Below are 13,397 nucleotides of genomic sequence, written 5' to 3'. Positions count from 1 at the left end.
TGGCTTTTAATGCTGCTTTCCAACAACCACAGAGTTCGCCACTCAGCACAAAGCAACCAATAGCGGCATATGACATTCTCAGCCTCTGGGGATCCAAGGGGAGTGGAGATGCCCCACTGCAAGCTGATGCAGGGCAGAGGGAAGACTTGGGAATGCCGCCAAAGTCCCTCCCTGGTGAAAACTGGGGGTATTTTCTAAATGGCCGGTGCTGTTTTCCTCTTCTTACTTCACATGGGCTACATCGAAGATCATATTCGGCTCCGAGAAACACAGACACTAATGTTTGTCTCAGCTCAAGATGAGCAGCCTGCCTAATGCTGAGGGTGCCCATGTGCCCGGCTGGTCCCTGCTTCTTGTTCTGGGTTCCGATCATGGGCAGGTCTGTCTGGAATACTGGGAGCAGGGCTTTCTGTCCATGAGTCCTAGTGAAGGGTAAATGCTGATTGCTAGGTTTGGCTGCACCTACTCAACGAAATAGAGATTTGGCCAGTGTCCATTTCATCTTATGCTTTGAGAATGGATAGGTATTTCAGAGAGGTATTGAGCAGTGTTCAGGATGCAGAGGGGTAAATCTACAGTTGCCTCCTGAAATACCTCAGTGCCCTGTCAGAGAAAAGCAGTGTGCAGACACAGAGTTCATCACACTCGCTTCTGTCACAGCCCTGCTGTTCACTGATTCAACACACATTTTTTGAGCACTGACTCTATGCCAAGCACTGTGGTAGGTTCTGGGTATAAAAACGTGAGCCAGACAGGCACCAACTCCATGCTGGTGATGTTTGCAGTCCAGCGTCATAGCGCTTTAATCATTTGCTGTTCGCCCATGAACAGACCAACCCGCCACTGAGACTGAGAGCCTCTCTAGGACAGAGCCAGGCCATCATCTTCTTAGGACCTGACCCAGCGCCCAGCAGTGTGGAGAAGCTGGCAAATTCTCAGCAACTGAGGAGGAGAGGAAGAAGGGAAGGAAGAAATATGCACATCAATGAATCCTGAGGCTGCCTGTGTGGCACCCAGGTGTCCCATCCTCCACCTGAAAAGGCAGCTTCCCGGAGTGATTCCACCTTTACAGAAATTTAGCAGGAAGGACTGGACACTTTCTGATAATTCACACTCAGGCACCTTTACAAGATGAGGAGCCTCATCTGACAATTACTTCACCTCATGCACACCCCTTCTGATTTTCTCCGTGAGGTCTGTAATAGCAGGTCAGCACCGAGAGGACTGCTGAGCATCACACAGGAGCAGTGAACGCACACTGGGTCTTTGGAGGATTTTTCTTGTTACAGGATATTTTAGTATCGTGAAGGTGGTTTAGAGGCAGGGGTAAATGGGAATGAACCACAGAATTTGAGAAAATCTGCTTAACTAAACCAGAAGGGGCAAGGAAAGAAGGAGGAAGAGAAGAGTGAAGAGACCAGGTGAGTCAGCAGGTGGGGATTCAAGTGGGCAAATAGCACGAAATTCACACGGCCGTGGAGAGTCTGTGCTTGGGAGGTGAGCTCAGTCACTGGCAGCATTAGCCTGTTAGCCAGCATCTCCTCTACTCCTAGAGAGCAATCCCCGGAAGAACACCATCTTTGAATTCAAGGAAAGCGCTAGAAGGCACATAGGGAAAGAGAAGTGAGGGAAGATTCTGGGAAAGAAGAAGGGGCACCGAGACGCTGCTTCTGAGAGACCAGCCTGCAGGGAGATGAAGAAGCAACGCAGCCCGTCCTTGTGCTTCTTGTTTTCACCCCCACGCAGCTGGCCGTGAGTTTCCTCCTCACAGGGAAGCAGAATTTTGTTGACAGGGAAATAACTGGATCACAGAGTGCGCTGAGAGACAGTGTAAAACCTCTTGGCAATCACAGAACATCAAGGATGCCTCATTTCTGGAGGTGGGCTACTGGCTCATGTTTCCAAGGAACATCACAATTATCCATCGTATGGACATAGAGCTGGTTACCAAGCATTTTTGGCTCACCACCTCTGGGCGCATGTTATATGATCACTCCCGGTGCCTTGTAAGTGGAAGGAACCACGGACAGTTCTGGAAGGAAGCGCTGTGCCACTTCAACATCAGCACCTCAAATCGCCATTGTAAGATGGTCCAGAGCTCTCTGGCTCTCTGGCATGGCGATGGGAGTGAGAAAGTGGAGAGCAGAGTCCCCTGTAGATCAGCGACGGGCATGTGGCATGAGTGAGAAGCAACCTGTTGCTCTTTGAGTCTCAGAGCTCTTGGAGTTGCTTGTTACTGGAGCATAATCTAGCCTGTCCTGGCTGTTACAACTTATGAAGTTATTTCCTTATTTGTCTTCTCTCAAAGCAGTCAACACTTAGCCCAAAATGAATTTTTAAAGGTTTTGATGTGTGATGGTACTTTGCAATTTTTGTAGTGAGATCAGCTTGTGCATCCCCTGAACCCAGGTGGGATCACATCTCAACAGCCTGGACCGATGGCCGCCTGGCTGAGTTAGAGATCAAGAGGCCCGTGTTCATGAACTCTCCACACCTCAAACATTTTTTAAAAGGCACAATTTAAGTCCATACAGAGATGCAAGGGATCCACATGAGTGCTTCTAAACTAATATTATAGCACCTTATATACTAAATATCTTCATAAAATAAGCTCTACATTTTCCCCCAGGGGAGTAGAGGAGAAGTTGAGGTTTGGTGCTCTGCTCAGCGAAGAGGCAGAGGACTCAGGACCTTTATTTAAGAACATCATTGAGAGGCTACTGCTCTTAGGCCACTCACATCCCACACTGTGATGCCTCACTCAACCAACACTGGGAAATCTCCGGCTCCAGAGCAGGCCTGTGCAAAGAGGTCCTGCGGGGCGGGGCGGGGTGGGGAGACGCTTTAGTGCCTCTCAAATTGTGCCACGTCACTGCTGTCTGGACAGTAGCATTCCCTTCTTATCTGAAAGACAGTACCTTATTGCATTTGCATGGAAAACCAAGATAAAGAAAGGGTCGTAATCTCATGAGCTGGAAGCTTTACTGGAATTCAGAACCTCTCAGAAGCGGTTTTCAAGGGGTGTGTTCCTGTATTTGGGGATCAAAATGCATCAGATCTGTATGTAGCCTATGGATCACGTCAACGTGGAAAGGGAGCAAGTGCATCTCTCTGGGGTCTTCAACTTTCCTTTTAAGAGAAGTCACATGTTTAGCAACACAGATGGCTACAGGAATTGGTGTTGAAGACAAAATTATTCCCAGCCAAGGGATTTGAACTGGGAGGGCTTCTAGTATTTCCCCCTTAAAGAGTCTTTTAAGTAAGACCAGTGTGTGAAGGACCAAGAGAAGCTGATGAATATTTAATTAACGGCTCACAAGAATAATGCGAACTTGAATTTGTATGATTTTGCAAAGGTGGGCATGGTGGATTTGTAACCCTGGAAGTGGACTGTGGAGAAACTTAGCATCAGAAAAACTTTTAATCACTGAAAAATATGGGTGAGAAAATGTAGGTTTCTGATACCGCATTATGCAAGGCTTTCTTTTTATTTTAAAAAAATCGATTCTGTCATACTTATAATATTTTTTCCAAGTCATTTGTAGTTTTGTCATCCATGTCACTTCTAAAAAAACAGGACATTCATGGATCTCTGTATTTGGGGGATAAAGAATAGCTGTTGAAGTTTAAAATAAAAGAATTGACATTAGCTCAAATACTTTGTTAGTAAGCCAGATTTTAAAACCTATCTTGCCCTTTCTTATGTTTCTATATAAAAAGATTTTTTCAATGTTTTAAATCAGAGTCCTCTGTGAGATTTCAAATCTTTATGACATTTTTGGCAAACCAAGAATTGCGATGTCATTTTTAGCTTACACTGCATCGCAAATAACATTAATGATGTATTGATTTTTAAATAAATGAATAAATAAATGAAGAAGTCTATCTCCACTTAATTTTTGCCTTTTAAAATAGTATAAAGTGAATATACTCAAAGTGATCACAAAGTTGAGTGAAATACCACGGAATGGGAGATTACACAGAGAATTAGCAACTACGAATGTAGTTTTTATCCTTTAAAAAGATGAAAGTGATATAAAACCAGGCCAACTTCCCAGAGCAAATTAGTGATTCCTCACATGAATGAGACTTAGAATAAGCCTTGAAGCAAAACTAGGGTTTTGATTTAGGGGAAAAGGAAGTGACAGGCGTTACTGACGTTGGCTTGGTGGTAGGGGAGTGGGGAGGTCATGATTAACAAAAGCTTTGTAGTCTCCCCTGGGTTATAGATAATTATAGATAATTTATCATTTGATTTTCTGGAATAACATTCATGCAATATCAATCACTTGGATGAATAAGGGCTGAATTTTAGGTAGTTAACAATTTAGCTCCAGAATATCAATATCCAGGCCAATGGCTTCTAATGTAAATAACCATTTCAAGACTCACACTCTCTAATCTGACTCCAGTGGCCACTTAAATGCTCTCTACTCTCTATTCTCTCAAACTTGACAGAAACACGCTGTACTGCCATCTTTCACCCTCATTTTGTCCTCTCTTCGTTCTGTATGCAATCCACAAATTCAGGTGTACAATAAATATCACACTTCCTTATTTTCTTTATAACAACTAGAACTTGAATCCAAAGTTTTATCGAACAAGATGACAGGCTGCTCAGTCTCAGTCACCACTGGGGCATCCCCAGGCCCGCTCCAAGGTCCTACGGGGTTCTGCAGTGCCAAAATGCAAGGGAGGGGCCCTCTGACGATTTGTGGGGAGTTACAGGACATTATTTCACTGCATCATTCTTTCGGGTGTGCTAGTCCCGCAGCTTCTGTGCCAGCTTGGGACATAGAACTCTTTGGAGGGGCTGGGGGCCAGAAAGCCCAAGACCCAGCCTCCACAAGGGCACCATCCAGCCTTCCTCTTGGGGTCCTGCCTCACCCCATGGGCTCCATCTTGAAGCAGCAAACAGACCCCTGCTCCGGACGGACATGCCACTTCCTCTTCCCCTCCTGGTCTGGGGCAATTTCTCCTCTTGTTGCTTCCAAAGCCTCCTCCTTCCAATCTGGGACCCCTGACATAAACTGAAAGGGCTGTCACAGAATGAGACAGGATGATCTAGGGGCAGGGGTCTTTTCAAGCTGTAAAACTCTCTACGAACATTAACTGTACATTTCAGGGTAACGCCATAGTCGTGACTTCCTTCAAATAGACAGATGTCTGTGTCTGAAGTCCTGTGTCAAGCAGAACACCTCTTGACGACTCCGGTCTCTCTCACAGAGCACTAAAACAGAGACTTCATCCAGAATTAGTGTTTTTTAGAGTGCTCCTTTTACAGGTATCCATGACTATTAAAACTACAAGGAGTCTGCTAGGGATGGGTAGAGAAAGGCCATTTGTTGTACTTTTCTGCCTTCCTGTGGCTTTTGGCTTTGTGGTCAGAGACGGAAGACAGGAGCCAAAGGGAAAAAAAAAAACAATGATGGTCAGCAAGAAAGCACTTTAAAAGAGGCGTGGTGATCCTTGAGGCCTTGGGCATTTCAGAGTTTGCTCAACAACGACTTCTTCGCTTCCTGATCAAATGGTGGATGCTAACCTCTCTGTAGTAATTGCAGGATGTTGTCTATATAAAGGTTTTATCTTCAAATTAGCAATGACCTTTTGTTCTTCAAAGCTCATTGAACAGATATGTGCAAATTCCACCCCCGGGAGGGATGAAATATCAGCAAGACTTACAATTTACTTGCAGGATCGGGGTCGTGTTTACCCCCCATTTGCTCTGAAGTGCTGTGGTTGATCAAGGAGTGGGCCAGCTGGGTGACTGGCAGCTTGGTTGCCTGAAAACAGCCCTGGACCAGGAGCCAGGGGCTCAAGGTTCCTGTCTCAGCTCTGACAACTAACCTCAGGCTGTGCTCACCTTCCCTCTCTGAGCCTCATTTCTCTCCACTGCCAAATGGTGGAGATAATAATATTCTGTAATATCTACGGGCTATACTAAGCACTATAAGTACTACACCCAGTACTCGAGTACCAATGTTATCACCACCATCACTTGGCGTCGCAGACAAAGTTGCATAAGGGGAGGGCTTTCACTTCAAAACCAATCTGGATTATTCGTATCAGAGATGATTCTTATAAGAAGTACGTAAATAAACAAATGTCTTTTTTCTAAGGAAAATCATTAGCATAGTGTATTCCAATGAACCCCAACCATGCTCATTTGAGTGCAGTGTCCTTGCTAAGGGGACTTAGCAAACTGTCTACAGCTCTCATCCCTCTTTACCTTCTTTAGGTTAGTTTCCTCCTTTCTATTGTTTAAGATTTATGTAGGCATTTTTGCTTTTACCGCTGTCTTCCTCTGAAACCTACATTTCAGCTGGCACATCACTCTGACTTCCGTTGTCTAAGCTTCCTTTCTCGCCAGCCCTCATCGTTGGAGCTAGTTTTGGGACACTTCCTTACTTTCATGGCATTATTGCTCGGCATCAATTCATTGCTTCTCCTCTAGGGACGACATCCATTTCTACACATCTGCAGTGAGCCAGCTTCCTATATTTAATGAGTATATGTCTCTGGAAAATACTTGAAGAACCTTTATTCTCCACTGAACACGGTAAATGTTTCCCATTGTCATATTGAGCAGGCCCCTGAACGGAAGGAAGTGTGTCACTGAGAGCCTCTCCTGCAGCTAACAGAGCCCCAGCCACACCCCGTCTGCAACGTTCTTCACAGGATAGCCCTATGACCATAGCTAGGCGAGCAGATATTAAGGATTCGTAGAGGAGATCCAGTCAACTGGAGAGTCCCAGAAAAAGGTTTGGGAATCACGGGATCAGACTGGAGCCTTGTTTCTCGACTATGTGATTGTTTTACATGGTGACTCTGCACACACACACACACACACACACAGAAACAAAAGTTTTGCCAAACATACTTATCCTTACCACTTTGCAAGACGTTCTGACAGTATCCTTTCTCTTCCATTCACTTCTGTTTTATTTATTTATTTATTTATTTATTTTTAAAGATTTTATTTTTTCCTTTTTCTCCCTAAAGCCACCCGGTACATAGTTGCATATTCTTCGTTGTGGGTCCTTCTAGTTGTGGCATGTGGGACGCTGCCTCAGCGTGGTTTGATGAGCAGTGCCATGTCCGCGCCCAGGATTCGAACCAACGAAACACTGGGCCGCCTGCAGCGCAGCACGCGAACTTAACCACTCGGCCACGGGGCCAGCCCCCTCACTTCTGTTTTTTCAAAGATGGTCTCACTACATTGATTTCATGATCTGCTGGGTCTCAACCAGCTGTTTAGAAATCACTGGAGAACGGCATAAGTTTTCAGATGTCGGTAGCAGAAGAACTGCCTGAGTGCTCATCAAAACTGCGCATTCCCTATCCATATCCACAGAGACTCTGATTCAGGGAATGTGGGGTGATCCGCAGAGTTCTGCACTTTTAACTTATTTCTGAAGGAATGCAACTGGTTTCCAGATAGTCCTTTGGCACCAGCACTGAATCAGAACCTACATTTTCACTCAACCTGCTTCGTTAGGGGATATTTCTAAGAAGGATCTCATCATATACTTCTGAAATGTCAGTTAACTTCCTCCTATTCCATGGACACAGAATATATATTTGCCCCAGCTGAAGACCCTGCCCATGGACAGAAAGCAGTTGAGGCAAAAAGCTGTGGTGAGATCAACATAAATCTATCCTCCGACAGGAGGAAATAGCCGCAACTGTAAGCTAATGGTCCTCCAGTGCATGGTGGGTGTATTAGTTTTCTGCTGCTGCTGTAACAAATTGCCACAAATTTAGTGGCTTAAAGCAACATTCACCTATCGTCATGTAGTTCCTTAGGTCAGAAGTCCAGCACAGTGTAGCTCGATTCTCTGTTCAGGATCTGACAAGGTGGAGATCACAGTGCCAGCAGGACTGTGTCTCTTTCTGGATGCTCTGGGAAGAACCCATTTCCAAGCTCATTCTGTTGGCAGGATCCTCTATTGCTTTCAAGGGCTCACATGATTACATTGAGCCCATCCAGATAATCCAAGATAACCTCCCTATTTTCAGGTCCACTGGTTAGTAATCTTAATTCCATCTGCAAAGTCCCTTTTGCCAAGTACCATAACACATCTATGGGTGTAACACCAGGGGACAGAGATCACAGAAACCAAAATCCTGCCTACTACAGTGGGTCAGTAACATGATGTTTTGTGTTCAAGGCAGTATTAAATACTAAGAATAATTCAAGCAGGAGGCATTTTAACTGGGAAATAACTCCATATTACGTGCCATTAAAAATAAATAAAAATTAAATTAATCAGATCTTGCCCTGTTAAACATCAATTCATCCAGAAGTCTTTCCACAGGCAAATGAATGACTCAAACAAAGTGTTTGGTTGAAATTTCAGAGGTTGGAAGTCAGCAAGAATCCTCTGAAACTTTCCTGAATAATTTATTTCCACAGTTGGTTTTGCCAAAAGGAAGCTCAGAGATGCAGTTATGTCGACAAAAACATTCCTCAGCCACGAATGTCAACTCCCTTCACTCCTCAGCTCCCACTGCTGTGCATTCCCTCTGGCTTAACCATGGCTCAACCCTGTTTTTATCGGAAAATCAAGCTCTAAGCATGTCCAGTTGACCAAGTCACCACCAATTTCAGCCTCACTTAATTAAACATGAAGCAGTGGATTAAAAGTGGGACTCCAGAAGAGATGCGAGGAGAGAAGAGAAATAAAAAACACACAAGAGAAATTGGGGAAAGGTTATGACAAGATAACAAAGATAGTAGGGCTGGAGAGGAGGGGGAGGGGTAAATGAAAGGGGAAGATAGAACTTGAGAAGCAGGACATTGACAACTTGTCTTTATCACAGGGATCCAAAATCTCCAGTGAAGTTTACTAAAATAAGTTGTTTAACCTTGGGGATATTGATTTATCTGCAAAGAGCCAGGTTTACAGTAATGAAGAAATGGTGATGAAAGGAAATTCTAAACAAAACATTTCCAGGCAGGTCTGTGAACACTGGGGGGCTCGCTTTTAGATGCCCACACGCATTAGTCTTGGTTTCATAATTAGTGATGAGACTCTGTTTCTTAATATGGGTAAATCCCCAAGATTAATTTCCAACATGTCTTTCCATTATAAACATGTACCATTCACTGGAGATCTGTTTCTCAACAATGAGAACACACTCAACACTACCCAACTATACACTTGAAACGGCACAGATGGTGAATTTTATATCACAGTAAAAAAAAATGTGCCATGCACTATAAACGGATCAGCTCTTTTAACTCTCCTCAACTATGTAAGGTTGGCATTCTTACTATTTCCGTCTTCCAGTGGGGAAATTGAAACTTTGGGAAAGTAAGAGACTTATCCAAAGTCATGCAGCTAGTGGTGGTGGAGTTGGCGTTCAAAACAAAACAGTGTGATTTGAGACCCTTGGTCATAACCATTTTACTCTTCTCTCACTCAAAGAAAACTGTAGAAAGGAAAATAAATATATATATCTCTAAAATAATCTATGACCAGAAAGACGACAGAGAGGCATGTGTGGGAAATTAGCAACAAACTCTTAAGCAACAAACTCATGTCTCTGGGAAAACAAACAGTAGAAGGTCTTCACATAAAAGGATTTACACTCGGAGTTTTAGAAATTAGATTTGCACAGGACACATGGAAAAACTGTTCCCAGCTAACGGGGTAGCAGAACCCTGCCGCTCTGAAGCAGCCCCACTGCACCCGGTGGGCCTGCCTCGGTGAGCCCAAAGGAAGGGGTCAGCCTGCATTCCCTAAAAGGGAAATTCTGCTGCTGTCCCCTTCAGTGATATAGACATAAAAAGCGAAGTTTAGAGAAAACAATTATTTGCTCAGACTCGCACGGCTGGTCAGTGGCGAAAAGAAAGAAAGAAGAAATGAGGAATGGAAGTGAGGGAGAATAAGATAAGGTAAAAGAGGCTGATGCTGAGAGAAGGACGGAAGAGAACATGCAGAGAAAGGCCGAGGAAAGAGCTGGAGCATCCGAAAGTTAAGAACAGAGGAAAAAGGGGTTCGAGAGGGGAGCAGGAGAGGAAGGTCTCTATATGGGGAAAAAAATGACAAATTTATTTCTGGGCTCTGCACAAGTAGCCTAAACACCCCTGTTAGAGAACCTGGGCTTACAATGAACTCTTTCCTTTATTCGACTTCTTAAAAAATCCACTAAGAACAAAGACCTTGCCCATATATTTTGTTTGGAATTTTCTTACTCATTCTTCTAAATCTCCATTCCTTAAAATAAATTATGATGACTTCTCATTTCATCCATGCTGGCACAGTCAGAAGCAATTTTTGTTATGCAAATACTGGTAATGTTATTGTTATTGGGATAAATTAACCAGGACTTCAATTAGGCCCAGAAACAAACTCTATTTGCCAAAATTCCTCTGAAAGAAATTAAAGTAGTTAGGATTTGAGATTTATTCTAACATAACCCGCCAGGAAATCCATTTACTCCTAACACTGTTTCTAAATGCAAAAATAGCTGCTCTTTGCTACAGTTCCTTTGCCATTATGAATTTTTAACAAACAAAATAGATTTCTTGATGAAGACACACTTGTAAATAATGTCTTCTGTTAAAGCCTCCAACTGCAACGGTCTCAAACTTTGGGAGAGCCAATCGCACTTGCTTAGACTAGCTTCCTGAGCTCAGGTCCACGACTTAGAAGTGTACTTTATCCGAGGCAAGTGGTTAAATGTTAAATATTCTAATGTGCAGATGAAGCTGAAAACAACATGCAAGGATTCTAACAGTACAATTCTCTCCACCTGGAATGTTCTTCATCCATTTCTTCATATGGTAGGTTGCTCACATAACACTTGCTTGCTTAGTCTTTCTCTCATGAAGTCATTTGCAATCTCACCATTTTTTTAAAAAAATTTTCACCAGGGCTCATATCACTCCTTGATATTTTCTTGTTTATGTATTTGTTTATTTACTCTTTCCTTGCATTATTTCTAAAATATGCCACAGCCCTGAGCACATAGTTGGTGCTTATTAAATATCTGTGGCACAAAAGACAGAAGGAAGGCACTAGCATGGTGTCTGCATAAATATTGAAAGATGGCTCAGAGACAGGTGCATCCTTTCTCATGGGAGACAGAAGCCAAAGAAGACTTGACCTTGGCCTCTCCCCAGGTCACATAACCTCTCTGCATCCCACTGTGTGCACTTGTAAAATGAGAATAATAGTGTTTGTCCTCTTTCAATCATTATATTAGTGTGGAAGAATAGAAAATAATTTAGCAATGGCAGATATGCTCAAGAGAGAAATTACCATCCTGGGGTGCTGAATTTTAAGTAGTCAGGCACAGTATTTAGTTTCAATTATACATGTACACGCATAGTTGGAGTAGGATGGGAAGAAGAGGGAACAATGGTGTTTTTTCCAGATGTCACAGGTTTTGGTGGTGACTCTTCTTGGAGATTATAAAGGTAGATAGTGAGGCCAGACATGGTCCCAGCACCTTATCCACTTGGCCCTGGATTGTCACCCAGCTCTCAGCCAAGGCCAGGCTTTGTTCTGCTTGCATGTCATGGCTTTTAGGGCTGGGGTTGCAGCTGGGAGATGGTAATGGGCTCCAAGCAGAGGCCTGATTTATATATGAGTTCTTAAAATTAATATATAGATGAGTTCTTAGAATTCAAATGCAATTAGACCCATCATGCAGGGTCTTATGAAGAATGCAGCACTGAGATATGCTGAGAACAAAAGCAAATTCCTTCGGGGGTTTTTTAGCCACGACTATAAATCGCCTACTTTATTATCTCAGCTCAGGGAGGAAAAGGCCATGGCTGTATGGTCGTCCAATGCATGTTTATTAAATAACCATGTGCCAGGCACTGGGATGGACAGCGGAGGTAGAGCAGTGTGCAAGGATGGATGAATCCTTGCTCTCAGAGTTTCCAAGGGTAGGAAATCATGTAAACTATTTCCAGCTTTGTTGGGACACACATTTAGCAGCAGAGTTGTCTTAAGCATATCGAGTGTCTGAGCCATAAGAGATCATCTGGCCCCACCCTTCATTTGGCAGAGGAGAAACAAAAGCCCAAACAAGTCAGGCAACTAGCCCAACGTCAAAGAACCCAATTCATGACAAGAAAAACTCAATTAGGAATTCACCTACAAACTCCGGGAATATGGCTCTTGCTTTAAGCCAATAAATAAATTGACTTGGTTTTCTAAGCACACATCAGCCTGCAGCAGGAAGAGAAGGAGGTAGTGTGAGGCACCAAGAAAGCTGGCTGTGATTACAAAGATGTTGCCATTCATTCTTGGCATAAATCAACCACTGATGAAATATTATGAGTCCAGACATATTGGTCCACTGATTGTCCAAGTTAGAAAGTGACTTTTGGCAATATAAATCCAGCCTTTGGAAAAAAAGGTGCTAATCCAGTGACAGAGGATGAACTTATCCAAAGAGTCCAGTCTAGAAGGAAGAATTCCAGTATGTTCTATATCTGTGGCTTGCTCATTTCTATGCTTAGGCTCCTTTTCCTTCCCTCCTCCAGAATGGTCATAGTCTTTGCATCCTATTTCATTGTGGAAGTGGGGAGGTTTTAGACAGGCAAAGGTCAGCCACAAGCAGCCAGTTCTTGTCAAAAACCTAGGCAGATACCCAGGATAAAAAATGGTAATAAATAAGGAAGCTCTATATAGGTCTTGAGGTCAAAGACCATGTCTGACCCCCTGTGATGAAGAAGAGCCTGGGCAAGGTAAAGGACACAGCCTCAGGACGCAGAACAAAACAGACCTACAGAAGAGCTGGTTTGAGAAGCAAGGGCCATCTGAAACAGCATGTCCAAGGTGTGGGGGGAGAGGAAACTCAGGATCAGCAACCAAGAGGTAAAGGATAACAGACTAGACTTAGAGAGGAGTTTCAGGAGATGGAGCCTGGATCCCTCGGGGGAAGGGTTTATAAGGATGGGCTGAGAGCTGAGCCCATGGTCTGGATGGATCTGGGCATGGTTGCTGCATCAGTGGGGACAAAGACAGCTTTCATCAGAGCCTCATTATGATGGCTGTTGAGTGTGGCTCCACTGGGCACATCTGTGCAACCTATGAAATGAAGGAGGGGTGTGGGGCTTAGGGACCGAGGGCACTCTGAGGAGGAGATCATGGTGCCGTGTCCCCCATTTTCACCTTGATAAAAACCTGGCTCTAACTTTTACTTACTAGCTGTTGGAAGGACCTTGGACAAGATATACAGCTCCTCATAGTAACAGTAACAGTAGTGATGATAATAATAATAATATTAGCTAACATTAGTGAGTATCTACTTTGTACTAGGGATCATTCTAATTTACTAATTCATTTAAATCACCCAATCATCCTGTGAGTTAGATGCTATCATCCCCATTTTAAAGGTAAGGAAAGTGAGACATAGAGACAGAAAAGCAA

General features: G+C 43.6%; 1 protein-coding gene across 4 annotated transcripts in view; it reads right to left on the bottom strand.

The window, feature by feature from the left end:
* DPP6 (dipeptidyl peptidase like 6) overlaps positions 1-13,397 on the bottom strand; it is a 986,698-nt gene that overhangs the window by 635,752 nt on the left and 337,549 nt on the right. The window lies entirely within an intron of this gene.

The sequence above is a fragment of the Equus caballus genome, chromosome 4 (genome assembly GCF_041296265.1).
Source record: "Equus caballus isolate H_3958 breed thoroughbred chromosome 4, TB-T2T, whole genome shotgun sequence".
In the NCBI taxonomy this organism is placed as follows: Eukaryota; Metazoa; Chordata; class Mammalia; order Perissodactyla; family Equidae; genus Equus; species Equus caballus.
Note: the sequence above shows the minus strand (reverse complement) of the source record. Positions and strands in the feature narration are given on the sequence as shown.